Source organism: Mirounga angustirostris, unplaced genomic scaffold (genome assembly GCF_029215605.1).
Source record: "Mirounga angustirostris isolate CCGP_5_RB_7025 unplaced genomic scaffold, mMirAng1.0.hap1 SCAF_6, whole genome shotgun sequence".
In the NCBI taxonomy this organism is placed as follows: domain Eukaryota; kingdom Metazoa; phylum Chordata; class Mammalia; order Carnivora; family Phocidae; genus Mirounga; species Mirounga angustirostris.
In genome coordinates, this window is record NW_026991714.1 from 124,913,102 (window position 1) to 124,938,209 (window position 25,108).

The following is a 25,108-nucleotide window of genomic DNA, read 5'->3' on the forward strand; positions in this document are numbered from 1 at the left end:
CATATAGATGCCTCCCCCGGCCCCAAGCCTGGGCCTTTCCTCCGCCCACCCTTCTCCTAGGGGCAGCTGGGAGGCTTTGCTAGCTCTCGCCATTGCAGGGCTCTGAGGCGCTGGGCCTGGTCCGGGCTGGCACCCTGAGCAAAGGTTTCTGAGAAGTGGCCCTAAGTGAGGGCGAGCAGGGGCTGCTCTATGAAATAGGGCCTGGAGGGCAGGGTCCCACTCCTGGCTGGAGGCAAGAGATACTGAGAGGCTTTGGGGCAGGAGTGGATGAAGCTGGAGACCCAGGAGAGATCTGTGAGTAGGTATGCTCACAAAAAATCCAGAGATGCTAGAAGGGGCCATCCCCAGGTGTGGGTGAGTAAGGCATTAGTCTAGGCCTCCTCTGAGAGGGAGGGGGGATGGGGCTCTCAGGTGGGGCCCCACCCTGCTGACTGACAGGGCTGACCTTAGGTGGGGGAGGGCAGGAAATCCCCTCTCGCCTGCCTACCATGCTCTGTCTTCGCTTATTTGCTCATGTAGCAACATTTAGTGGGAACCCCTGGGGTCATTGGGCAGTGTGCCGACACCAAGGATGTAAGGATACACACAGGGCCTCTCAACCCAAGGGGCTCACTGTCTAGACCAGGCTGCAGACAGGTGGCCCACTTGCCTCCAGATTTGGCCCTCATATGTGCTTGCTTTGACCCCCTTGGTTCGAAACTTGGAACTGCTCATGCAGAGCTGATTCCTGGCTTCCCTGATAAACGGGAAGATCGGCAGCCCTGGTCTGCACTGCTCTGTGGCGGCCGCGTCCCTGGCCTCCCGGACGGGCATGCCAGCCAGGCGTGCGCAGTCCCCCTGCTCCCTGTGGCAGGACGACGGTCCCCCTCCTCAGCACTTCCCCGTGGGCCCTGCAGACCTGTGAGCTGATTTGGATGGGAGGGGTTCGCGCAGGCTTCACTGAGGGGGGCACGGGGCCTTGACCTCACTTGACCTCCTGGTAGAGTGGCTGTCTCCAAGTCTCCGGAGTCTCCTGCTCCTCATCACATCCTTTCCATCGCATCCATAAAAGCCTGTGCTGGGGGTGGGGTGAGTGGGGGGAGCAGAAGCCAAGCTGATGGCACCAAGGCCCATGGAAGTGGGTCTTGGGGTACGGGGGCTGCTGGGTTGGAGCTCAGCACTACAGCCGCAGAACCTGGAGGAGAGTTCCCCAGGGATTCGTTGAGGTCGCTCACATTTGAGAACCACCAAGAAGAGGGGGCTGGGGCTCAGAGGACAGTGGGGTCAGACATGTTGTGTTTTCTAGGGCAAGGCCGGGGACCCCACTCCATCTTTCAGTTCCCCTGTTGGACCCTTGTTCTGAACCCCCTCCTTCTGGGCACAGCCGAGGCCCCCAGCTGGCCAAGGCTAACATTTTCTCCAGCCTTCCTGTCCCCACCCTGCACCTGGAGGAAAGGTCATTCTTGCCTTTGCCAAGTGTTGTCATTTCCCAGAATCTTTGAACTGTCATGTGGGCAGGAGTCCAACTCCAGGGAGTGGGACAGTGGCCGGCTGGCGAGTGAGGGCCACCTTGTCTCCCCTTCGCCTTCTTAGGCGGCCTGGTAGTTGCTGGGTTCTGGCCAGGGGGCCGGGACCATGGCCTTGTGCAGGGATGGAGGAGGATTTGGTGATTTGTTCAAAGAGAAGATGCTTTCCTGAGTTGGGAGCAGGATAGAGCAGGGGTCCTTGGCTACTTTACCTTTGGAGCTTTCAACGACGGGGGTGGAGAGGTGTCTGTGGGGGTGGTTGGGGCAGGGACTGGGCTGGGCAATGAGTCAGGAGGCATTCAGTCTCAGGGCCTTGTCAGTGAAGGGTGCATGACCCCAAGAGTGAGTGCCTCCTTAAGAGTAAGGTGACTAGGGAGCAGAAGGTGAGGGGGCCCTCTTCAGGGCCGTGAGGTGGCCACCCTGCACTTGCAAGGACCTAAGAATGAGCGCCTCCTTAGATGTGGTCTCTCTCGCCTGGTCCTGGTTACTATGCTGCAGGGAGCCTCTGGCCGGCTGGGGACATGCTCTGGGACAGCAGGCGAAGGAGGGGAGGACACTGAGGGCATTCCTGTCTCTCAGACAAGCCCACTGGTTCTCAGCCTTGGCTGCACACTGGAAGCCCCAGGGAGCTTTCCAAAATCCTGATGACGAGGTCCAGAGGTTCTGGTTTAATGGATCTGGGGTGCAGCCTGCCACTGGGGTTTTTAAAAGCCCCCCCGCCCCCGCCGCAGGGATTCCAGTGTGCAGCAAAGTTCGAGAGCCTCTTATCTGGATGGTGCCGGGTGGGTGGTGTTTACTTGTTTTCATTTCATTGATTTTTGTGTGAGCCCCACAATCTCCCAAGCACGACACACACTTCTATGGGTAATACAAGAAAACATGCACCGAAGTGGAGGGGGTTTGAGGAGCCTGAGCTCCAAGTTCCCGGTCTGTGCCAGATGCGTCATGTTTGCTATTTAAAAACCAGTTTTGGGAGGTGGCTCTTCCCAGGCTCAGTTTACAGATGAGGAGCCTGAGTCTTGGCCACGTTGACCACGTCATCCGCGTCCCATGGCTGTGGAACGGCAGAGCCTTACGTGGGATACACACGTGACAAGCGGTGGGTAGGAATGGAAGTCGGTGCTGTCGCTTTCAGACTGATTTCTCAAACAAAACATTTGAGGCGTCAGCGGGCGGAGGAGAGGGCTTGGGGAAGAACAGAGTCCCCAGCTCGTCTCTGCCCACAGGATGGAGGGTGGCGTGCAGAGAAGGCTGTTCTAGTGTCTGTTCTCCCATCAGACTCTGGTCAGAGTCAGTCTGAGCCAGCGGCCCCAAGTGATTTTAAGGGAAGATACCAGTCTCTCTTTGCCTCTCCTTGTAGCTAAATAGGTCCCCGGACCTAAAGTGAGTCGAATAGTGTGAATAGAAGAGGGGACCTCCCTCCTTACCTACAACCGAGCACTACCTCCCTCCGCATACCAGAGTGGCCGCAAGTCCACCAGTTATGTCACTGGGTTCAACCAGAAAATACTCATGGGAGCGTAAATGGGGGGAGGCTATTTGGTCAGTCACGTCATCTTATGGATTACTGAGGACCCTTTGCGGAGCGGGTCCCAGCCTCCTTGGCAGAGCCCTGGGTCCCGGCCAACAGATAGCAGACACCACAGCAGCTTGCCACAGAAGCTTCTGAAGATGTGGAGGGAGCATTTGAGGTGAGGCTTGGAAGATGCTGGAAGTTGCTATCTAATGGATAAATTCTTGCAAAATAGTCATCACGGTGGCTTCCAAAACCAGTGACAACGCTGTGAGCAGCTTTTTGCTGTGGTGGGCAAAAGTCCGCTGTATTCTGCCGCCAGCTCGTTTTGCTCTCTCAGGGTGGCTCATGCAGGAGTGACGGGGCAGGGAAGAGAGCGCCAGGTCCGGTGTGGGGAGATCTGGCTGGAGTCCCACCTGGCCGCTTACTGGCTACCCCGCCTTGGGCAAGGAGCTTAGCTCGGAGCCCTGGAGTCCTCATATACACAGTGGGGACTTCTGCTTCCATCCAAGATGGAGTAAGAGGGACTGGATTTACCCTTCCACCTGAAACAATGAAAAAACTACAAACAGACCAAATACATGAGACAGAGGTTTTTCAAAACATTGGACATTAGGCCACAAGGTTCAGTGACCCCAACGAGCTCAGTGATTATCTCAGCTTCTGCCTTGGGTGAGTTTCTAGGTCATGATGCCAGGAGAGGGGCCAGAGGCCAGAGGGGAGAAATGGGAGTATACTATTGTAAGGCTCTTTTTTTTTTTTTTTTTTAATTTATTTGAGACAGAGAGAACGAGAGAGAGAGCACATGAGAGGGAGGAGGGTCAGAGGGAGAAGCAGGCTCCCCGCTGAGCAGGGAGCCCGATGCGGGACTCGATCCAGGGACTCCAGGATCATGACCTGAGCCGAAGGCAGTCGCTCAACCAACTGAGCCACCCAGGCGCCCCACTATTGTAAGGCTCTTACACTTGATGTGAACTGGTAAGGTATCACTTGAAGGTAGACTGTGATCTGGTTGAGATGTATATTATAAACGCTAAGGCAACCATTCAAATAGCAAAGCGTTAGAGCTGATAAACCAATGAAGGAAATAAAACAGAACCATAAAAAAAATACTCAATCCAAAAGAAGGTGAGAAAAGGGAGTAAAAAGCAGATGGAACAAATAGAAAACAAATAGCAAGGTAATAGACTCGAGCCTAAGAACAGCAGTAATCTCATTACATGTAGGTGGTCTAAACATCATTTAGAGATGGTCATATATTTTGGATATTAACCCCTAATCAGATATGTGCTTGCAAATATTCCATAGGTTGCCTTTTCCTTTTTGTTGGTTGTTTTCAAGAAACACACTTTAAATATAAGGACCCAAATATGTTCCACACAAAGGGGTGGAGGAAGGTATATCATGTTAACACGAGTCAAAAGAAAGTGGCAATGGCTATAGTAATACCAGAGAAAGTAGAGTTCAGAACAAAGAATATTACCTGAATGATTTCGATCTACATATTTATATCTAATCTCTGTCTAGAATATACAAAACAGTGATCTTTGTCTCATTGGATTTGGTAAGAACAAAGTGAGGTAATATCTGGAAAAATGCTTCGTAGGGCTGGCTGGAGCATGGCCTGCAACATCTGTACAGATCTGCCCCCACTGGCGCTCCTTAGACCTGGCAAGTTTACCAGGATCTACCCAAACAAGGGGCTTTCCTCAGCTGCAGAGAGAGATGGGCCCAGACAGAGCCATGCACCCCAGGAGCTTCGGTAATCTCAGCAGATGCTTGGCTGAAAAGAAAAGTCAAACAGTGACTGTGCTACATCCCTTTTGAGCCTTTTCTCATTTATCAGTCTTATTTGGTGGGGGCCCGTATTCTCTCCATGTAACATTTAAGGAAATGGAGCCCAACATCACAGAGCCATTAAACCACTGAGTCAGAGTTTGGACCCATGCAGCAGATGAGAGCCCAAGCCTTAAACACAGCCCTGACCTCGGGGCAAGGCACAGGGAAGGGCTCAGCTGGCAGAGGGCTGCATCTAGACTCTGAAGAAGAGAAGGAGGGGGCAGAGGTAGGACGAGCCCCTCTCCAGGCAGGGCAGCCCTGCATCTCCTCATCCTTCCTCTCCCCCATCCCCATGCTCCTTACCTGCCTTCAGCAGGAACCCGTGGGTGATGAATGAGGACCAGATGGCTGGAGGGAGCTGGCTCTGGGCAGTGGTGGTGAGCAGACGGGGATGCTTTGGGGCCTCTCCAAGTCAGGTGCCCCTGACTGCCCTCCATAGTGCGGGATGTCTCAGCCCTTCCCAGAGTCACACAGAACCTTGGTCTGAGGAATGGGTAATAGGGACTCCTGGGTGGCTCAGTTGGTTAAGCGGCTGCCTTCAGCTCAGGTCATGATTCGAGGGCCCTGGGATGGAGCCCTGCATCAGGCTCCTTGCTCTGCGGGGAGCCTATTTCTCCCTCTGCCTGCAGCTCCCCCTGCTTGTGCTCTCTCTCTCTGACAAATAAATAAATAAAATCTTAAAAAAAAAAAAAAAGGAATGGGTAACAGTACTGATGTAGTTGTCTGAAGGTTCTTTGAGAGCCGGGCAGTTCTTTTTTTTTTTTTTTAATTTTATTTATTTATTTGAGAGAGAGAATGAAATAGAGAGAGCATGAGAGGGGGGAGGGTCAGAGGGAGAAGCAGACTCCCTGCTGAGCAGGGAGCCTGATGCGGGACTTGATCCTGGGACTCCAGGATCATGACCTGAGCCGAAGGCAGTCGCTTAACTGACTGAGCCACCCAGGCGCCCCATTTTTTTTTTTTTAAGATTTTATTTATTTATTTGAGAGAGAGAATGAGAGACAGCACGAGAGGGAAGAGGGTCAGAGGGTCAGAGGGAGAGGCAGACCCCCTGCTGAGCAGGGAGCCCGATGCGGGACTCGATCCCGGGACTCGATCCCGGGACTCCAGGATCATGACCTGAGCCGAAGGCAGTCACTTAACCAACTGAGCCACCCAGGCGCCCCGCCCCCCTCCTCTGTCTTTCATAGCCTTCTTGGGGCCCGTGCCTCTGTTCTGCTGGGACAGGTAGGAGGATTCCCCTTCATAGCCCTGGAAGGAGGTATTGGTGGTGAGGGGCAGGGACTGGAGTGGGGAAGGCATGAGGGCCAAGTGAGACTGAGTTTTTTTTTTTAGTGTTTCATTGGTGTTTTTTCAAACAAATCGAGGTGAAACTCACAAAACACAATTAAACATTTTAAAGGGTACAATTCACTGGTATTTAGTGCTTTCACAGTATTCTGCAATCACCACCTTGCTCTGCTTTCAAAACCTTCTCATTGCCCTAGGAGGACACCATGCCTGTTAAGTACCCACTCCCCACTCCCCCTCCACCCCCAGCAACCACTGCTCTGCTTTCCTTCTCTGCCGATTTGCCCATTCCAGTCTTTTCATAGAAAAGGAATCATACAATATATGACCTTTTGTGTCAGGCTTGTTTTCCTTAACATAATGTTTTTGAGGTTTATCCAATTTGTAGCATGAATCAGTACTTAATTCCTTTTTGTGGCTGAATATATTCCATTGTATGAGTACACCACAGTCTGTTTATCCATTCATTCTTTGATGGACATTTGGGTTGTCTCCCATCTTTTGGCTGTTGGGGAAAATGCTGTTATGAACCATTGTGAGCAAATTTCTGCTTGAGGACTTGTTTTCAGTTCTTTTGAGCACATACCTACAAGAGACACTGCTGGGTCATAGGGCAATTCTATGCTTGACTTTTGAGAAACTACCAGACTGTTTTTCACAGCAGCTGCACCTCCTTTTAGTTTTTAAGATCATGTTATTCTAAGTGTAAAGATAATAAACCTGTAAAATTTTATACCATATTATTTTTACATAAAATAATACACTATAAAATTTTGGAAATTATTGAGCAGTTTTTAAAAGTTTTAAAGTAATTAAGAATTATAAAATCGTATATAAATACATGCTTATTGTAATAATTCAAATCAAGACGTTTCTAGCAGAAAAATTCCCCTTTATCTGTTCCTCCACCTCTGTCCTATCCCTTTGCCTGACCAGTGTTAACCCTTTGGTCTGTATCTTTCCAAACATTTTCCAGGCATTTGAACAGTTTTTGAAAAAAAATTTTTTTTTATGCAAACATATTATACTATCCATATTATCTTGATTTGAAATCTTTCTATTCGTTTCTTGTGAATGTTGATTATTCTAGTGACTGTCATAGAGCAGCCTTGGACAAAGCTGTCCTTTGGTGGCTGGATAGGGAATGTATTTGTAATTTTCTTTTTGTTATCTGCATTTACAAATTTAAAAAAGGAACATGAATTTCTTTTATAATAAGAAAAGTCAGGAAGAATTGGAGGCTTGGAGGCCCCGCGCACAGCTCGTACCTTAATTTAGCACTTACTTCACTCCTGGTTGTATAATAAGCTGTTTACCGTTTGCCTCCCTTGAGGGCAGATACGGCTTATTCATCTGCTGTCCTCCCTACTCCTGTGGAGTGTGCCAGGCATACTGGAGCTCCGGCGAACAGGCGAGCAGCCCCTCCAGGGCTGCGGCTGAGGCTGCAGAGGAGAGGGTGGGTTCCGAAGACCCTCATGTGCCTTCAGGCTCACAGAAGGACGAGCGTCTTCTTCGGGGCCGGGCCCTGGGTAGTGACGCGCCCTGCCGGGGCGTCTGGGCTGCCCTCCGTGGGAAGCTGGGTGGGAGCTCGGGGGCAGTTATTTATGGTGGCTCCAGCCAGGGTGCCCATGGCAGGCGGCACCCAGCTGAGGAAGTAATTAGAGTGCTGCCAGGAGCAGGAAGCAGGGAGAGGCTTGGAGGCTCCGGCTCTCTTTCCAGAGAGATATAAATAGCCGGTCTGGTGGTGGAGGTGGAGAGCAGTATGCACAGGAATGGAGGTGGGGGCAGCCAGTGCCTGGAGGGCGGGGGTGGGAGCTGTCTTCTCGGGCTTGTCTGTCAGTCTGGTTTGGGAAGGTGCAGGGGGAGTGGCACTGGCTGGCCGGGAAGGCGCGGGTGGTCTATGCCAAGAGGGTACCTGGTTGAAGTCCTCCTTCCCCTGCCTGGGGTTCCCCCATCTGTCCCTATGAGACTAGCCTGTCAAAGTTCACGTTCCTGCTTGGGTCTCAGACCCCTAGTGGGCACACCATGGAAGTCACATAGACCTGTGGTGGTCCCGCTTCCTGCCTGGAACTTTCTCCAAGAAGCTAGTAAGGGTCAGGGTGGGATTCCAGAGCCCAGGATCATTTTTAGCATTTCCAAGGGAACAGTCTCTGCTGGTGCTGGGCAGCTCTGTGCCTGACTCATCTGAAAACACTTTATAAATAACTGGAGGAGGGACGTGGGCTGTCCGTTCTCATGCCCCCCCATGCTCCGCAAGCAGGTTGCAGGTACTGAGGGCCCCAGAGCGTCCTAGATGTCAGAGCAGAGCCCCAACTCTGGTCGGGAGCCAGGGCCAGGGATGCTCTGGGAGGACTGTCAACTTCTGGTGATTGGCACTGCAGTGATTCTGGGGCCCCAAGGAGTCCTCCATTTGGCTGTGATGTTGTCAGCACCCCCACTTTCTGTAGGGTGCATTGGGGATTGCTGGCTGGCCAACTGAGCCAGTATGGGCTAAACTTGCTGGATGACCTGGGACAAGTCATTTTCCTCCTCTTGGTCTTAGAGCCCTCATTGGTAAAGTGAGAGGGTTGAACTAGGCGAGTTTGAAGGTCCTGTCTAGTGGTTACATTTTTGGCTCTGTGTCTGGCTCATTGTAAGTGTGGATGAGTGGCAGATGGGAGCGGGGGGCAGGGGGATGAGCAGTGACCCACATCTGGAGCCTGTGTGCTGGACAAGGAGAATCTCTCTCACTGTTCCAGGTAGACACTTGGAGCTCTCAGGCCAAGTGTCCAGGCCTCTGAAAGGTGTGCTTAGATAGGGCCTGATTATTGTCCCTGAGGACTTGTTTCACCACAGAAACCCTACTAGGACCTGGGAAGCTAATATCAGCTTGGCATATACTGTGCTCTTCTGCTAGAACATTTCTAACTTGTGAGGTAGTGAGCTCCCTGTCCCTGACTGAATGTAAGGATGCGGAGGAAGGGACTCCTCGCTGAGTGAAGAGCTGCCGTTCAGTAGTTCCTGATGTGGCAGGGCGTCAGGATCCTGGAGGAGTTTGTTCACAATACCTGCTGAGTGGGCCTCCCAGGGGTGGGGGCTAGGTGTCTCTGAGCTACTGGCCCTCCTGTCAGCCATGCTGCTCACCTCAGAAGGCTGGGGCTAACTAGAACCCAGCTTCCCTTACCTTAAATGCGGCATGCCATTCAGGTTTCCAGTTCTTTGCAACCACAGACGCAGGGACAGTAGATGAAAATCAGCTACCCCAGGAGACCATGAATGGGAAGCTGAATCAGCTGGCTTGGTATCTGCCCAGAACCCAGACAGATGGCTTCCCTGGAGACCTCTGAGGACATGGCTAGCAGGCGTCATGTTTTTGGGGATTATGCACTGGAAAGGTTTGGAGGGAAACAGAACCAGAGGGCCTTCACCAGGACTCTCTGCTCTGTCTGCTAGTTGGGATCAGACTCATCCCCTGCCGAGTGGGAGGCCGGTGCAGGAGGAAGACCAGGGCCACCGGCAAGCCCACAGCCCCGATTAGACTCCCTGCTCCTCCTCGCTCACCATGCGACTTCGAGCTAATCCCTTACGCTGTCCCAGCCTCTCGTTTGCAGAGTGAGGGAGCTGGACTTTCCAGTCCTCCCCGACCCGACATGTTAAATAATGCCTCGAAAGACCAGCAGCGGGGACATTTGCCTAGCTTCTCGCATCAAACATTGTTCTGACCTGCTTTGTGGTGGTGCAGTCTTTCCTCCTCCTTATTTCCCACACGAGCCCTGCCCTTTTTGATTTCCCAGTGTCTGCTGGAAGTGTGGAAGTGGCCGGCTTGGCCTGTCAGGCGGGAAGGCCTTGCGACAGTGGGGCCAGAGCTGTGGGTGGGGAGGGAAGGAATGAGCCTGTAGACATAGGCAGGCAGTGGGGACGGGCCTGGGGGCCACGTGTGGTGGGGGCTTCTCGGTGGGAGGCCAGGGCCAGGTGACTGCCAGGAAGCTACAGGCACCGCCTCCGAGCTAGGCCTCTGGCCAGGAGGGGGATTCTGGGTTAATGGTGGTAGGAGTCCCCACGGGGTATGAGGCCAGGAGCACGGTGGCCAAGTGCCAATGTACGAGACGCTTCTGAAGCCAGGCCTGGGTGAGGGATAGGGGTGGGCAATGAGGCGTTCGTGCCATGTCCAGAGGGCACGCCTAGGGCCAGGCCTTACACGTGCATTATTTCCAGTTCTCAGTGGCCCTTTCCAGAGGACATCATCTGCCCCAGTTTACAGACGATGAAGCAAGGCCCAGGCTAAACAGAGGGCTCCCTCTGCATCGTGTACCTCCTCTTCTGTTGTAAGCATCGTTCTCCAAAAGCATGATGGCACCTGTCAGCCTGAGGGCCCGCGCCTATCTGTCCCAGGTCAGTGCTGTGTGCACTTAAATGAATATGTATGGAGGAAAGGTGCTTTAGAATAAAATTGCACCGGAGAAATTGGAAATGTCCTAGGATAGCCCAATACAGTGTCTGCAGGATTTTGAACCTGGTTGCAAAACTGTTGGGGAAATGTGGGGAAGAAGCGCTGCCCCCGGCCTTGAGTTTGTGTGGTGTTCAGGAGGCTAGCTGCGGGATGGTTGCAGTGCTGGTATTTCCAGGAAGAAGACATGGACCACCACGCTGCAGGCAATCTGGGAGGGCCCCCCCCAAAGAAGCAGAGCTTGAGTTGTCTCTCAAAGGATGAGTTGGAGTTTGCATGGCAGTTAGGAGTGAGAAAAGAGCATTCTAGGCAGTGGAACAGCATGTGAAGAAAGTTCGGAGGCCTAGAGGCTGTGGAGTTGGGGAAATGGGGGTAGCTGGATGGGGCTGGTGGATGGGGCTGTGTAAGTGGGGGGTATGAGAGGCAGGGTTGGACAGGTGAGCGGGACCAGATCAGGGACGGGGAATGTCTGTGTGACTTTCTGACTTTGGCTGAGTCTCTGTTTCCTTAACTGTAAGATGGGAAAAATAAGGCCCTCTCTCTGTACAGGGTTGCTGTGAGATTTAAACTAGCTAATGAAATAAAATGAGTGGCACTGGGCCTGACACAGGTTGAATAACTGGTATTGTTATTGTAGTTGTTAGTGGTGATGATGGTGATGGTAATGATAGTAATAACCAGGCTTTCCAGTTCCACTTTGGTCTATTCTTAACACAGCAGCAAGAGTGATTCAGTGAAAACACAGGGTAGATCATGTCCCTCCTTTGCTCACAAATCTTAGGGGCTCCCGGAAGCCACGGGCTTTGTGATAGTCTCCCAGACCCTACATGACCTGACCTTCCTCTAACCTCTTCCCGCACGTCTGATGCGGCTTCCCATCACCCCTCTCTAGGCACACTGTCCTCTTTGCTGTGCCTTGAGCATGCCAGGCTACTCCTGCCTCAGGGCCTTTGCACTTGCTATTTCTGTTTAATGAACTGTTCTTCCTCAGAAATCCATATGGCTCACTTCCTAGCTCCTTCAGATCTTTACCCAAATGTCCTCTCCTCAGTGAGGTCTTTAGCTAAGCTATCTAAAATTGCCAACTGCCTCCCCTCCCCCACACTGGCACCCCCTATCTCCCTTCCCTCCTTTATTTCCCTTCTCTACACCTATCACCTTCTAACAGACTGTGTATTTGTATTGTGTATTGCTCGTCACTCCCAGTGGAACAGAAGCCCCACGAGGGCAGGGCTTTTGTCTGTTTCATGCCCTGCTGTATCCCTAGCACTAGCTCAGAATTGGTGTTCAATAATACATGTTGTTGTTGTTTATATTATTGTCTCTGGAGCATGGAGGGTAGGAAGGAGGGGCTGGCCTTCCTTGCTGGGAGTGACGGCCCATGACCAGGGGCCTCCGAGCTCGCCTTGCTTCTTCAGAAAGGTATTTCTTCAGTCCCTCCTGTCTCTCTGGCAGAAGCCCAGGAGCTGTAGGCTTCTAGTTAACAACCTCATCCCTCTGTGCAGGCCTGCCCACTTATTTCAAAACACAGTCCCCTCCACTTGCTCAGGGGCTCCCTCCCTGCCAGAAAACTCAGTGCACTCAGCAGGGGTGGATGGTTGGCAGCCTGTGTCCTGTCTTTTTCCAGAGGCAGTTCCCTAGGTCCCAAAGCAATCCAGTGCCTGGGAGTTCCAGAGCCTGTGTGGCCTGATTTAGATCCCGGGGGCAGGGCCCCAGCTGCAGCCCTCCCCATGCAGCTGGAACCCCCCTCCGAGATCTCTCCGAAGCGTCCCTGGCCTTATGCATCCCCACTCTTTTTAGATCCCTGGGCTGAGACTCATGGGAGAAAAGTGCCACAGTCACTCCGGTCACTCCATCACTCTGCTGGGCCGGGCTCCTCCTCCTGTAGGAGTACCTCCCCAGGGATCTCTGAGGTGCCCTCCCCTCCCAATAGCCCTGGTCCCAGCCCCTACTAAAACTCGCTGACTCCATGTCCCACTTGCTTATGGCCAATTGGAGTGGCTGACAGTCTGATACATTTCCTGTTTACCGTGTCCCCTCTGGGACCTTCAGAGATGTAATGCTTTAATTCTGAGGTGTGGCTAATGGAATTGCAGGCTGTCAGGTGGGATTTTGGAATACATGGGCCTTTAGTCTCTGAATTCCCACCAGGGCAATGGAGACTTACTGGAAAGAGGACAAGATCTGGTTTAAGACAGATGGGGATTGGACAGACTTTCCTACTTAGCTGTGTCACCTTGGGCAAGTTGCTTACCCATCTGAAAAATGGGATAGTGAAGGTACCACCTTTCTCCCTGGGGGGCTGTGAGGATTAAGCAAAAGAATACAGATGAGGCCCTTAGCTCCGGGTCATGCAGAGCGAGGGCCAACAAATGGGATGCTAGTGCAGCTGCAGGATGCAGGGTCTGTCCTCTTCCTGCTGAGCGCTGAGCAGGCGGGACCCAGCCATCCCTGGCCTGCCCAAAGCAAGGCAGGGGCCAGCTGGTACCCTGGAGCCTATCTTGGCCACGAGGTGAGGGCTCCTCCCCAAGGCCTAGCTTCTGTCTGGCTGTGGATCTCTATGCAGGACTGGGGCCACGGGGGCAGAGGGGACCATCTCCACCTGGTCCTTCTGGCTGGCTCTTTCTGCTCCCCCAAGACAGGGCCCCCGCTGAGGTAGGCTGGCCACCCTGGGGCCTGTGAGGGAATCCCTGCCCACTGTGTTGGCCAGACCCTTTGCCACTCAGTGGGTTCAATTTCAGAAGCTTTGGGAAGATTCCGATTTCCTGCTGTCTTGTGTATAAAATGACCCGAATGAGGGAAAGAAATCCAGACATACATGAGGAGCAGCTGTGAGACTGGAAAATTTCCAAATAGCAGGGTGTCCAGCCTGGTAAAGCCCTTAGGCTCATGAGGCCCACCCTCCTCTTTTAGATGATGGAGAACTTGATGTCCAGAGAGGGACTATGACCTGTCGAGTGTCACACAGCTAGGAAGACGCAGAGCTGGGATTCAAACGCAGGTTTCCTAACTGTTCATCCAGTGCTGCCTGTACCGCACCCCACCAGCCAGACCCCGAGCCTGGAATCCAGTTCCCTGTGGCCTCAGAGCCCGAGCAAGCACCAGTATACCACGCTGCCATCAGATCACTTCTTCCCCTCTAACAGCTGACCCCGGCCTTCTAGAGTGAGGCCACCATACTTGTAGAGTCTCCCAGGCTTGGCTTAAGATGGGCTTAAATGCCTGTGGGGTGGCGCCCCACTCCTTCTGTTAGGAAACCGCTGTCCAACCTCAGAGCTTTCACTGGGAGGGAATGGTTCCTGCCACTAAGCCTAAAATTCCCATCGGATTCCATTTCACGTAATTACACCCTCTCGTGTCCTCCGCAGCGCTGCTCCCCCCTCCCCCATAGGGCTCCACACCCTTAGAGTCTTGCATGCAATTATCCTATTCGGCTCAACTTGGCAAAGCCCAGAGGTGGGTCTTTTCATTTGTTACAATTATTCCGTTTCCCCCGTTCCTGCATTGTTTCAGACATTTCATCTCAGAACAACCTCCAATTTCAGGGTCTCCTTCTGGACTGGTGGTTGCCAAGAACGCAGTGCGGCAGTCAGGAAAGATCCCCTTAGGAGCAGATGGAGGAAGGGAGGGTCCTCACTGGGCAGAGTGTGTCCAGGCTGCCACTCACAGGGGCATCCAGAAGGCCTTCCCTCCTCCCTTCCCGGATACCCAGGGCTGCCTGAATACCAGTCTGAAGGCAGAGGGGGGCTTAGCAAACATCCTTCTGGGCACAGAGGGGGTGGATGGAGCCCTCTTGGAGCAGGGATGTGAGTTTGGACCTGCCTCTGTGTCTCCCCTGTCAGCCTGCTCTCACCACCCTGGTCCACCTTTTTATTCCTTCAGCAAACATTTATTAATCACCTGCTACTTGCCTAACCTAGAGCTAGGAAGTGTAATACTGTGGTAAACAAGAGGCATATCATCTCTGCCCCCAAGGAGCTTACGTTCTAGTGCCTGAGAGAGGCGACAAACATGCAGAGCAACAGATGAAGGTAAACATGTGAGGTGCAAGGTGGTCAAGAGCAGAGTCCAGGGACAAAGAGGGAGAGGGGCTACTGGAGTGGGAGATCCAGGAAGGCCCTGAGCAAGTGGCATTGAAGCTGCTGCCCTCCAGACTTCTTGTTTAATTAAATGTCTTTATTGCCCAAACCATGTTCGTAGGATAATCTTTTGCAGCCCAAACATCCCGGGTGATAGGGGTGACTTTGTGTGGATTTCTTTCTCTTGCTTTTTTTCTGTTACTCTGTTCTCTCTTTTTGTGCTCCTCAAAATCACATTCTCAGAAGAGTCAGTAATGTAATTCCTGTCAATCCTGTTCCTCTTGAACTTTCTAGAATACCTGACACTGTTCATTCAGGCTCCCAGAGGACTCTGCCTCCTCAGGCTTCTGTGATGTTCCAGGGTGTTGGGTCTCAATCTGACACCCTTTTCTTCTTGCACTGATTCCTTCCCACCAGTCTACCTTTGCTGAATACCTTTTCAGACTAGGAGCTGAACTTGTCTATTTCCAGAGGTCATTTTATTTACTACTTACAAGAATCCTGTGACAGCATTTTTATCCTCACTTTACAGATGGGGAACCTAGGCTCCGTGAGGTTAATGAACCTGCCCGAGGCCATCCAGTTAGTAAGTGACACAGCTGGGATTTGAACTGAGGTGTCTTTGACTTCAATTGCATCATCTTGCCCCAGGACAGTCAGTCTCTTTCTCATGGCTCTCTTTATCCCTCTTCCAAGGTCAAGTGACCCATTCTTATGGCGTCAACTATGACTTCTATAGAGAGATGCCCCAAGTCTTAACCCATAGTCTTTCGCTTAGTCCTAAAAAATCATGGAAGCCTCTCCTATCCTTTACACCTGGCCTGTGTAGAGTTACCTAATCTGCCTTCGTGATTTCTGACCATGGCATCTCCCAGCCATGGTGATGGATGGACAGTCCTGTGTTCTCTTTGTCTACCCCCCACCCCCGTTCATCTCATGTACTCAGTCAGAAGCAGTGGCCTGTGGCGACTCCATTTAAAATGTTTCTTGAATATGTCCCTTTGCCCTCATTCCTTGGCAGTGACCCATCTTCTCCCCTCTGTCTAGCACAATAGCTTCCTTCCTGCTTCAGCACCTCCCCTCTATTCCCTCCCTGAGATGGTCCCAGATGACCCGCTCCAGTACATTGCTTTCCTTATGCTCCTCACTCTCTGGGCTCCCTCGTAGGCTCCCCATTGCCTCACTCTAATGGCTCTGTGTTATCTGGCTCCAGCCTTGTCTCTCTGGAGTAGTGCCAATGAGCCGCATGGTCTGCTGTTTCACATGCACCTCCCCAAGACTGCCTGGTTCCCATCTAAATAAGAAACACCTCATCTTTCAGAATCCACCTCTGGTCTGTTGGGCCAGGAGCAGGATCCATTCACCAGACCCCTGGGATCTCTCCCACCTCAGCTTTCCCATGATACTTATTGTCTCTGTAGGTCACTGGGGCACCTGTCATCTGCTCACTGTGTCATGGTGTCTAAGCTGGGTTTCCCAAACAGACTGCAAAGTCCTTTGCAATTGGAACCATGCCTCTCCCTGCCTGAGGCTCAGTGTTGGAGAACTGGATGGAGACATCCTTTGTCCTATAAATCAACCTCCCTTCCTGTACAAGTATTGCTTGAACATCTATTATATCCCAGGTACTATGCTGAATGCCGAGAATGCAGCTGAGGAGACAAAGTTCCTGCCCTCAAGGGGCTTATGGTCTAATAGGGAAGATAGACAAATAAATTTTAGAAAATATGATTGTTTTGTAGGGCAACTATAGGATGCTCATAATAGGGGCATTTAACCACAGCTAAAGTGCCAGGGAAGGCTTCCCCAAGGAAGTAAATTTTATTTTTTATTTTATTGTATATTTTATTTTTTACAGTTCTCAATTTTTTATTATTAGATTCAATAAAGAATAACATTTTGATGAATGTAATCAGAACAAACAAAATGTATGGAAAAAGAAAATAACTGTTCTACCCAAGGTAGTGAATTTTAAATTGGGACCCGAGAAGATTTATCCAGGTGAAGAGGAGGGAAAGAATGTTCCAGGCAGAGCCTATATGAAGGCTCAGAAGTGACACAGAGTGTAGCGTAGTTGAAGGGCTGAGAACTGAAAGTCTGAGACACCTGCGGTTGGCCTGGAGGGTGTGAGGTAGAGAAGTGCTGAGCAGAGGCTGGGAGGGATGGGCAGGGGCCACATGCGCTGGGCCTGGGAGAAACAGGAGCCTTGGCTGTTGTGGCCTTGATGAAGAGACGGTGATGCCTTTTCAGCTAAGGAAGCTATAGATCCAGGGAAATATCAGGGGGCCCAGAAGGAGCAGAAATAGATGACACGGAGGCAGGGAATGGTGAAGTGGCTGACAGAACTCTGGACCATGGAAACATTCCAATCACTGGAACCTGCCCTGTGACCTGGCCAGTGGTCAGGAATTCCAAAAGCTCTGTAGGAGTTTACCAGGCAAAGCACGGTAAGATGAAATCCATGAGAGGTATCTATAAAGCCCCGTGTTGGGAGTGGGATGGTTCAGGAAAGCCTTCCTGGGACGGGTGGGCTTTGAGATGCAGCTGGGAGGTGGGACTCATAGTGTGGGGTGTTTGGGCTCAGGACTGCGTTCTCTTCTTCCTGGCAGTGTCCAGGGCCCAGGCCGTGGCTCATGGCCTCTGGCTGTGGGGCCCATGGCGGCTGTCACCCTTGAGGAAAGCATCTCTGTTCCTTGCACAGTAGGAGCTGTCCTTGGGGTAGGGGGCTTGGCAGTTCTCGACACTCCTTTCCCACCTAGCCCCCACCATCCTAAGCCAATAGCTACTTTCTTTCCAAGGCAATTGGACGGATTTATCCAAACACGCAAAACCACTAAGTGGGTCTGAACTGAGGTCTTGATCTATTATAGCACCCCCCCATACCGTCCAGAAGCATTCTGTATCATCTCTAAAATAAAATTTTCTTTTTTTTTTTTAAAGATTTTATTTATTTATTTGACAGAGAGAGAGCAAGCAAGAGAGCACAAGCAGGGGGAGTGGCAGAGGGAGAGGGAGAAGCAGGCTTCCCGCTGAGCAGGGCTCCATCCCAGGACCCTGGGATCATGACCTGAGCCGAAGGCAGATGCTTAACCGATCGAGCCACCCTGGTGCCCTGTTTGTTTGTTTTGCTATAAGTCCTTGTCCCTGGTTGGAATTTTAAACTAATTGCACGTATTACTTTGATAAAAATAAAAATTAAGTTCAAATAGTACTGTAACTATATTGGGAGGTGAGGGTGGCAGTGTGAGCTAAGTTCTCTTCTGTCAGGGTGGAAAACAGGACAAGGTTTCTAATGTTAATAAATCAAGATATAGAAGTACAGGCATCTCATTTAGCAATGTAAAGGCAACTATTGGAAGAATTTAAAGGAGAAACAGCTAAAAGAGTGAAAAGTCATTTCTTCTAGGGGAAAAACAATGGAAGGTGGGAAGAGAGAGTAGGCAGGGGACGCTTGCCCTTTATTATAAACCTTTTGGTATGTTTGGATTTTTAAAACCATGGGCATGTGTTACTTTGATGATTAAAAAGCCTTATTCTACTGAGCGCTGGGGGTAGTGAGCGGTGGGGGTAGCGGCGGCCCATGGGGTATCTTCGGGGCTTTACTTTGATGATTAAAAAACCTTATTCTATTGAGTGCTGGGGGTGGTGGTGGCCCATGGGGTGTCTTGGGGGCTGCTGTAGAGAGTGGGGGGTGGCGGGGGAGGTAAGCTGTGCCTCCCTTTCTTTTATTTGTTTTATATCTCTGGCTTTCATGCAAGATTTTGTTTGAACAAAGGGTTCTGCAGTTGAAATTGGTTTAAACTTCAAGATCTCTTTTGGCTCTCATAATTAATGATGCTTTACGAGCACTGGTTACTCTTTATGCTCAGGCCTGTTTACTTCCTCAGGGAGTCGCCATCCCTTAGAAGCCTTGCGGCTTCTCCCAGCTGGCTATGGTTTGCAGTGATTGGTGAATTTGTGGCCAGTTTGCTTGGCGTGGAAGTGACACCTGCAGTCAGTCATTGGGTGCTTCCTACTTTAGAGGGCCCCTGGAGGCCCTGGTAGAGCAGGGGTCCTCCTCTGAGTACTCTGCCTGGCCCCCGGCACGGGGGCTGTTGTAATGGCAGGTGAGCATTTCGGCTAATGCAGTAGCTGTGAGTTCTCATAGACTCTTGCCTCCCACTCTGCCTCCTCTAGGGGAGGGAGGGAGAGAGAGAGAGAGGGAAAGGGAGAAAGTGGGGGAGAGAGAGAGAGGGAGGGGGGAGGGAGAGGAAGAAAGGGGGCAAAGGGAGAGGGAGAGGAGAGAGAGGAGAGAGGGAGCGAGAGAGAGAAGTAGAGGGAGACTATGAATGAAGTCAAGAAAGGGAGGCAACTCCCCATTAGCTTAGTCACCTCCTAGTGACTGCACTTCTAGACACGTGTCACTGTTTGCCTGTTCTGGTACTATTTTTAGGGCGGGTCCCCTCCATTCATGCTTCTGGGGCCTTTGCAGTCATCCCTGTTGCTGCCTGGCAGCTGCTTTCCTGAGTTTTCAGGTTCCAGAGGTTCTGTGTTCCCAGGCACCTTTCATGCCTTCCTGCCTTTGCACGCTGTGGGTTTTTTTTTTTTTTAAGATTTATTTATTTATTTATTAGAGAGAGAGAGCATGAGATGGGGGAAGGGCAGAGGGAGAAGCAGACTCCCCGCTGAGCAAGGAGCCCGATGTGGGACTCGATCCCGGGACTCCAGGATCATGACCTGAGCCGAAGGCAGTCGCTTAACCAACTGAGCCATGCAGGCGCCCAGCCTGGCGTAGAGTGCTCAGTAGCTGCTGACTGAGTTAAATGAAACACAATTGCTGATCTTTCTGTGCTTTAGGAAATCTCGCTTGGCCTAGAAGAAATGTTGCTGTGGGAAGGTCTCCAGGCAAGTCATCTCCATTAATCTTTTCCTGTTTTCCTCTTGAAAGACGAGACTCGGAATAGTCAGGTAACATCTAGAGAAAGCCTCCTGTACTTGGAAGGATCCTATCAGGGGAGGGATAATTATTTTACTGACCAGAGAACCAAGGTTCAGAAATATTGCGACTTGCTGATGGTCACATAGTAAATTGAGCCAGAGGCTGAAATCCATGTCATCTGACTCCAGGGACACTTTTCTACCACACACTTCCTCATAGTCCCCATAATGTGCTCTGAGATCACACCATTAAAGACTTTCCAGACCACAATTTCCCCCTCAAGCATTCATGCAACCAGTTTCCTTCCAGACCCAAGGGTTGAGAATCTTTCTGTCTCCCCTTCTTTTTCATTTCCCTGAGATTTGCTAGCTCTTTCCCCGTCTCCTCTGCAGTCTACAGGAGTTCATTTCTCTCTCCTCTTTTTCCAGATATCATAATTTCCAAATCTTTCAGTTGGTTTCTTTTTCTGACTATGGTCCTTTTTTTGGAGACTTTCCAACATAGCCGCCGATTGGAGGATGATAACAATGAATTAGTTAGTAGATCTTCTTTGATGTTATTTTGTGGGTGAACTCATTAATTTATGACAAAAACATCAAAGAGCTTGGCTCCTGCATTGGACTGGCTTGTCCTACGGCAGCTGGATAATAATGATTAGTTGGATTGAATCTCAACGTCTTCTTCTGCTTCAAGAATTAAAGTCCAAATGATTGGGGTGTGGGAACATCCCATCCTGTAGCATCCCACTGGCTTTGAGCCAGTACAGAATGAAACTCCCCACTCCAAATGTGGATCTCTCTCTCCATGGTCTCCACTTTGATGCCTCTAAGCCTTGAGGTCTGTCATGATTAGTAGCAACTATGGAGGCAGTGTGGGGATAAAAGCCTGAGGCTGTTAAAGTCTCTTTCCAGTCAGGGGAGCTGGATATTAAAAGGGATCACTCATCCTTGCATGGACTAGCTCAAGGTTCTCCACAGAGTCCCAGTCCTGTAATTTTGTGGGAAGGAGAACTCTCTCCGGGCCACGCAAGAAAAGTGCCAGCACCGTGTTTAGCATATAGCAAGCTTTCCATATGTAATGGTTGACTGGACTTTTCAAGAAAGGTCTTGGTGCATGAAGTCTCTGGCTAGTTGAAGAGGACTAAGAAGTAGAGCTCAGGTCTTTGCTTATACAACAACACCTCCGAACCTACTCACATCGATGGCCGTTTACTTTGCTTCTTCCACTTTATTCATGGTGGAAAATTGTCTGTGCTCCTCTCTAAAGCCATCGCCTCCATGTTGGCCCTGGATCCCATCCTTTGCTGACCTCTTAAGGGCTTGTTTCTGCAATCAACCCTCTCCTTCCTGAGGCATTGGTGTTTCCCTCTTTACTAGATTATTTCTATCAGCAAATAAGCTCTAATGTTTCCCATCTGAAAAGAGCCTCCCTTGTTCCCATTTTTCCTTCAGGCCACTGTACTACTCTTCACTCCCTTTGACAGCAAAATGCCTCACAAGACTTGTCTCCACTCTTAGTATCCCTCCTTCCTCTCCTCCAGTCAAACTCTGAAACCCACTTTAATCAGGATCTCATCCCTGTTCTCCACTGAAACAGCTTTTATCAAGCTCATCAGTGATCTTCTAGCTGCCAAGTCCCATGGTCATTTCTCAGTCCTCATCTTATTCTGCACACAAGCAGCTCTCAGCACAGCTGGTAAGACTCTGTTACTAGGTTTCTTGCTTGGCTCCGGGACACCACTCTCTCGTGGGTCTCCTCCTACCTCACTGGTCACTCTTCTCACTCGCCTTTCATCTTCCCACCCTGGAAGTAACAAAGTGCCCAGGATCAGTTCTTGGACCATTTTTCTAGCTATACCCACTCCCTAGATGTTCTCATCTGGTTCCATGGTTTTAAATACTGTTCACATACTGGTGGCTCTTGATGTTATATCTCCAACCCTCTACCTCTCTCCTGAAACTCAAATGCCTATTCCTCTTAGATGTATAATATGCCTATCAAATTTCAAACCTAAATCAACTGGCCTACTCAGGCCTTAGGCTTCCCTTCTCAGTAAATGGCAACTCCTTTCTTCCAGTAGCTCAGACTTCAAAACTTGGAATCATCTTTAACTCACTTTCATACCACACCCCTAGTCTATCAACAGTTCTTGCCAGCTCTACCTTCAAGTTATATCTAGGGTCTGGCCATTTCTTACCACCTCCGCTGCTACTACCCTCGTCTAAGCCACCACCATATCTTGCCCAGACTACTTTAACAGCCTCATAACTGGTATCACTGCTTCTATCCTTGCCTTCCTGCCCCTCCCAACCCAGCACTAGCATCCAGGTAGCCTTTAAAAAACTGCAATTAGATAATGCCATGCCTCTACTCTAAACTTTCTAAGGCTTTTGATCCCACTCTCTGAATAGAATCCAAAGTCCTTATCAGGGCCTACAAGTCCTATATGACCTGGCTCCTCCTACCTCTCTGATCTCAGCTCCCATCTCTCTTCCTCTTGCCCACTCCAGTCTAGCTACATGGGTCCCCCTACTATTTTTTGTACCTGCCAAGCCCACTCCTGCCGCCTGCCCTTGTACTGTCCTCTAAGCTAGTCACTCTTCCTTTAGGTACCTACGTGTTCTTTCACTTACCTCAGGCCTCTGCCCAAATTTCACCTTATCAAAAACACTTATGCTGACTATCCTTTCTAAAATAACCCTCCTCTGTCACCTCTCTTTACCATGCTTTACTTTTCTTCCTAGCAATGATCACAACTCAACATATTTTATACTGACTTGTTTATCTGCCATTGATTGTTATCCTCATTAATACGTAAATTCAATAAGAACAGAGTCTTTGTGCATGTGGTCATTGCTATAGCCCAAGCTCTGAGAATAGTGTCTGATACATAGTAAATGTTCAACAAATATACGTTGAATGAATAGATTTGTTGAATGGACTCATCTAGGTCTCTTGTTATCAGATAAAGAGAGTGTTTTCCAGATAGTTGTTTAATTAATATGACCAAAATCAAGTGTGAGAAACTGGGAGAGATATCCATGGAGATCATCAGATTATGCAGCTATTTAATACTAGTGACCACCATGGGATTCACAGAGATTTTCAGTTTGCCCCTTGATGCCAAATCATTGGCCAAACTCTAAGGTGGGATGAAACATCTGCCTTTAACTTCTTTGGCATGTCATTTATCCTCTGGGACTCAGTGTGTTCTTCCGTGAAATTGGCAGTTGAAGATATGATTACTGCTCTGCTGGTTTAAGGTCTACAAGATGCTGAAAGGAGTCAGTACGGTTAGGAGGATCAACCACACAAGCTCTGGAAATTGACTGCCTGTATTTGAATCCTGCTTCCATTCCTCATGAGCCACATGACCTTGGACAACTTTCTCAGTTTTCTTATTTGTAAAGTGGGAATAATAAAAGGATAATAATCACATTTAATTCAAAGAGTAATTGTGAGAATTACATGAGACAATACATGTAAGGTACGTAGCATATGGTTTGGCACATAGTAAGCGCTCAGTGAGTGTTATTAAAAATGAAAAGTTCTGAGAGATCATTGCGATTCATGTATTTTAGGAGCAGTAAACTACCCAAGAATATTAGAAGATATGAAACCTGTAAAGGTCTGATAATGTGGTTAGGTAGAATGCCCTTATTCTTAGGAGAGGCATGGTGAAGAACTGAAGGGTAAAGCTTCTTAGTATCTGTCACTTATTTTCTAATAATCTAGCCAAACATATCTCTGTTTCTATATCTATCAAGAAAATGTGGCAAAATGTTAACAACTGTTGAAGCTAGTTGGATAGTATGGTTATTGTACTATTCTTTCAACCTTTCTGTATGTTTGAAAATTCAAAATAAAAGGTTGAAAAAAAGAAAAAAAGAAAGGACCCTAGAAATAGTCTAGTGAAGTCCAACCATCATTTTTTGGAAAGAAGCTCAGAGGTGAAGCTTTTGACCAAGGTCGTATGCAGGAGGAGCTTGAGCCAGACTCCAGGTCTCCTGGCTGACCATCTCTCCCTTTGTGGGGGCAGCTGCTGTTGCCCCTCAGGCAGCAGTGAGCTGCAGAGGAACAGACTCAGCTTCCCCCAAAAGACCAAGGGGTGTTAGGGATGTGTAAAAAGGCACGTGTGTTGGTGTTTCCTTTTTGTTTATTAAGCAAATAGGTAGGTCATTTGGTTGGAAGGTATGATGTCAAAAATTGTGAAGGCAGCACCAAGGCCAGACCTGACATCCTGGGTAAACCAGTTTGGCACCATCTGTTTGTGTTTTTTGAGTGGTGGTGGTGGTGGATTTGTAAACGCTGGAATTTCAGGGGAGAGAGGGAAGAGTAGGGGTAGGGGCCAGGGTCAGGAAGAGCAGTGGAGAGACTGGCTTAAATTCTGGATCTCCCTGAAAGAAGGGACCCCCAGGGTTTCTCTGGGGATGAAATGCAGGCACATATTTAAAGAAAGGAAATGATTCTCTGCGGTCTGCAGCATTCTCCTCTAGCTGACAGGGTTCAAAGCAGTGAAAAGAAGAGATGAGGAGAGGAGGGAATGCCCATGCAAGTGTGGGGAGGGGGAAACAGAGAAGGAACGGGAGAGAAAGAAAAAAATACCGTAGAGGAAGCCTGGGCCACGGTGGAGGAGGGGTTGGGGGAAGGGTACTGGAAAGGTAAAGAGGCCGCACGTGGGGGCCTGCGAACGCGTGGAGGACTGTCAGCCTCCGCCAGCTAGAGTGTCTTGCCCCAGAACCGTCCTGCCTTTCTCTTCTCCGGGTCTGGAAGTCTCAGGAGGCCGCGGTAGCGAGCGCAGAGCTCCTGGCGCTCTTACTAGGGGGAAGGGCGGGCAGGAGAGGCGGGGCCTCCGGGCCGGGCGGGAGCTAAGCCTCTGGCCGCGGGCGGGGCTCCTCTCCGGCGGGCGGGCGCCGGAGTCTGGGGGCCGTGTTTCCCCCTCCCGGTCGGTGGAGGCGCCTGGCCCCTCCTCCCCCGGCCGCCCCCACCCCCGCTGCCGCTGTCAAAGATAAACCGGGCCGTTGCTTGTAGGAACAGCGGCAGCCGGTGATCGGGCGGTGAAGAGCCTCGGGCGCGGCCTCGCCTCCCCGGCCCGGTGCCCGCATCAGCACCGCGGACAGCACAGCGGCCGTCGCCAGTACCTAGGCGCCCGCTGGCCCACCAACCCACCGGCGCCCGGGCCCGCGGCGTCCGCATCAGCACCGTGGACAGTGCCCCGGGCCCCTTCTTGCCTCTGCCAGCCCACCTGCTCCCGGAGTCAGCACCGCGGACAGCCCCCCGCCACCCGCCTCGCGGCAGGCTCGGAGCGGTCTGCGCCCCTGGAACATGGCCACTGAGGTAGGGGGCGAGCGCTGGGCCCGTAGGCAGTGCCCGACTGGTGCGGGAACACATCCCCGCTAGGGGCCACTGGGCGGGAAAGGAAGAAGGGGGGTGGGGTGGGGTGGAGTGAGGGGGTGGGGTAGGGTAGGGTAGGATGAGGTGGTTTTCCAGATCTCATACTGAGGGAAGGGGTGGGGAGCAGAGTGGCAGGGTGGAAGA

The 25,108-nt window shown here is 50.8% G+C and overlaps 1 long non-coding RNA gene across 1 annotated transcript; it reads left to right on the forward strand.

The window, feature by feature from the left end:
• Positions 1-5,939: 5,939 nt before the first annotated feature.
• Positions 5,940-24,113, forward strand: LOC135364790 (uncharacterized). The gene is made up of 3 exons (XR_010412540.1): positions 5,940-7,603; positions 10,342-10,518; positions 19,489-24,113. It is a non-coding gene; the product is annotated as an uncharacterized LOC135364790 (long non-coding RNA).
• Positions 24,114-25,108: the final 995 nt, after the last annotated feature.